A 3,528-nucleotide genomic window follows, 5' to 3' on the forward strand; every position below is an offset into this window, starting at 1 on the left:
AGCACAAACTACATACACCAGCGAAGTGCACCTCAAATAATAGTACCATAGCCTTTGTTTCCACTGTATGCAATAAAACTATATTCAATTCCAGAAAAATTGAAAAGAAAGATCCCTAAGCAATAAGCACTTATCCAACGAATAAGATATGAAGTTGGTGAGTCTTCAACGCAGAAAAATGGATCGCCAGTAGTGTAACATTCATATCTTATGGAAGGTAATAAAACAACGATGAGATTCAAATACACGAAGACATGCTTGCCGTTGCAAACGCAAAGAGGTAGAGCAACATTCTCGTCAAAAGTGTTCTATTGCATATGATGCTATACAGATTAGCCCAGCACAGAGACAGCTAAAAGAGAAATTTCATAAAGTTTACACACAAAAGTATGTAACTGGATTCAGCATTACCAATCCTAAGCTAGGAAAAATAATACAATCTGAGTAAACAAACTAATGAAAACAACACCATCCCATTAATTGATCTCTGATACAAAGAACATAAGATCACTGATTCAGCTAATCGAAATGGAGAACAGAGAACACATATAAGAGACCTCTGTAGTGTATGCTAACTGTAAGAAATGGACCAAACTCCCCTCCAGCTCTCAAGAAGCCAACGCTTCTGACTTCTTGATGGCCTTGAACGATGGGTGGAGCAGCCCGAGCTCGTCCTTCATCTCGAGTGGATTGCTGGTCTCGTTCCGGATCCTCCTCACCCGCCGGCTCGCAAGGCTCTTGTGTGTGAACCCATAGATCTGGAGGATCTGGTTGTCGCCGAAATTGAACGCCCGATCCATCTGCTTCAGGCACCGCTCAACCGGATAATCCCCGAACTTCCCGCAGGGCTTGCACCCCACAAAGTGCGTCACCAGCGGCCACCGGTGGTCGCCGAGCCCCGGGTGGTAATTCTCTATCATCTCCTCGTATCGATCCACCAGGATTCCCCAGTACCCATGAAGGTAATACGCACTCTCCAGATACACCTTGTCACCCCACTTCTCCCTCTGAGTTACTAGGAGATAAACCATGGCGGATTGATCGTCGGCCTCGAAATCCGGCCGGTCACGGAGCGTTCTCGTGAGCAATTTCCCCGCCTCCGTCCTGATCTTCCCCTTCGGCCCCATAGGCGCCCAGGCATCAAGAATATCGAGCGACCATTGGCAATTACGCAGCAGGAAGCTACCGGTATTCAATCCTATCCAGTTCTTCTGGTCGTAGATCATCTCGTTCCATCCATGCATCACCAAATTGTAGTCTTTGTAGCGATCCCACGGGAGCTCGAAGACCATATCGGTAAACATGGCGTCACTGTCCATCCACCAGAGGAATTCGACCTCCGGATGAGAGAGGAGAAGCTTCCGAATCAGCGGCAGCTTCGCCCAGAAGCCGGCCATCTCCGCGTCGAGGAGGGCCATGTTGTAGAAGATATCGATCCCATGGAGGCGGCAGTAATCGATCTTGTTCTTGATTGATTTGAGGAGGTAATGGTCGCCGACCGGATTCTCGCAGGCCTTCGGCGACGAACCGGTAACGAGGAGGACGCGGGGCTTGCCGGGGGCGATGAAATTGCGGAAATGCGGGTGGCGGGCGATCCAGTCCGACCTCTGCGAGTCCCAATCGGAGATCCTGGGGCCGAGGGAGTAGGGCTTGTTGGGATCCGGTGGTGGGTCGTCTTCCTCCTGGGCAGCGGTGGCGGCGCCGGGATCGGGCTTCTTCTCGGTGGCCTCGACGAGGACGCGGTGCGGCTCCGACCGCTTCTGGAAGGCGAGGTGCTGCCGGATCTCCTTGAAGTCCTGCTCCGGCGTGCCGAACTTGCCGGCGCCGATGGTGCCTCGGAGGACCACCACCGTCATGAGGAGGCAGAGGACGGTCACCTTCCCGTTCCTGAAGGCCCTCTGCATCTGCCTCACCCTTCGCACGTCCAGGCAGAGGTCCAACACCATCGCCTTTGCTGTGCCTCACCCCTTCTCCCTTCTCCTCCTCACAACCCCCCAACCCAAAGCTTCAATCTTGCCGGAAAAATCACGAAAATTACGATCTCAGATCGCGATTTTTTGGAAGGAATCGTGATTTCTGCGACTACCCATTGGCTCTTCTGCTCTGCTTTCTCCTTTGCTCCGCCACCCACAAAATTTCCTGCGCTCGGATTGTTAAGATTTTGTTCCTCCTATAGAGAGAGAGAGAGAGAGAGAGAGGTTTAGGACATCATTTTGTAAGTGTTAATGGAATTAGTGTGGGCTACATTATTGATTTTGTTTCCAATTATGAGATTATAATGATTTGTTAGAGAGAGAGAGAGGGGGGGGGGGGGGTTTAGGACATTATATGGTAGTGGCATCTCATGGGATTAGTGAGAGCTAATTATTGTTTTTGTTGTAATTCTGACATTATATTTAATTTGTTTAATTTGCTTGTCAGTTTTGTGATTTCTAGATGACTTTTCGATGAGCTTGGACAAAAAGATTTGATACTTATTTGCTGACACATATCATGGCCATTAAAGTGCTTTTTGTTCTGCTTATTTTGGCATCACCGCATGATTGAACTTGATTTTTAAGTATTATCACTGTTTCCATGTCAATTCTCATACTCACTAGGGTTTCCGTTTTGCCTTTTTTAGCAGAAGATAATATGGAAATGATTAGCCATTAAGTGAGATCAGTATTCACACAGGATTTTGGTAAGCTGGATATCACTAGTAGCGGTGGATATCGGTCTTTCAGGCCGGATCCGACCTTGAATCTGATCCCCCGAAAGTCCGACCTGACACTTGTTGGCTCCAGGGTTGGCCCAAGACTTATGGAGCTAGGTTCGAGCCATATCATGTTGGGCTTTATGTGCCTGATTAGTAAATGGTAGTCTGCTGACATGATTTTTTCTGTATTACTTTTTTCTTTTATTACACAAAGAAACTCGAGCCCCAACTGCTCTTCTGACTTTCAATCCTTTGTTTACCTCTAGATAAATCTATTGATCCTAATGGGCTCGGCTAGATTTGAATGGTGAGCCTCCAAGAAAAACAAAAATTATCATTGATCGCACATTGGCTGACCTTCAGTTGGTAAAATCCTTAAGGTCTCCCCTCCTCTTCAAGGACTATATACTCAGCTTCAACCATGCAGCGTTAAATGCCACCCATAGGTTTCGAGCTTGTGAAGTCCTGTCAACTTGGTGACATTGGCAAGGCATGAACGAAGCTCTCTTTGGCACATGGTTTCTCTTAGAATAGTTACTAAGCTTCTATTTTGTTAGCATGTAATCTTTTTAATAAATAGTTGATTTCGTTAATTTATATATTTTTTATTAGTGGCTAATTAAGTCTAGAACACTTATTATATCAAGACCCAAGCTGAAACCCAAACCCATTAAGACCCGAACGGTTAATACTCAAACCCATTAACCTCTATGGGTCTACTTTTTCTCAGCCTTATCCAGACCTGAACATGACCCAAATCAAAACGAGTCTACTAAAGATCTGACCTGGTTATACCCGAACCTGCCCGAACCCATATTAAATGGGTCAGG

General features: G+C 46.7%; 1 pseudogene across 1 annotated transcript; it reads right to left on the reverse strand.

Moving 5' to 3' along the window:
- Positions 1–266: 266 nt before the first annotated feature.
- Positions 267–2,158, reverse strand: LOC149831673 (xyloglucan 6-xylosyltransferase 2 pseudogene; annotated as a pseudogene). The gene has a single exon (XR_016433305.1). The product of XR_016433305.1 is annotated as a xyloglucan 6-xylosyltransferase 2 pseudogene (transcript).
- Between the last annotated feature and the right edge of the window lie 1,370 nt (positions 2,159–3,528).

Source organism: Nuphar pumila, chromosome 7, assembly GCF_984573655.1.
Source record: "Nuphar pumila chromosome 7, dmNupPumi1.hap1.1, whole genome shotgun sequence".
In the NCBI taxonomy this organism is placed as follows: domain Eukaryota; kingdom Viridiplantae; phylum Streptophyta; class Magnoliopsida; order Nymphaeales; family Nymphaeaceae; genus Nuphar; species Nuphar pumila.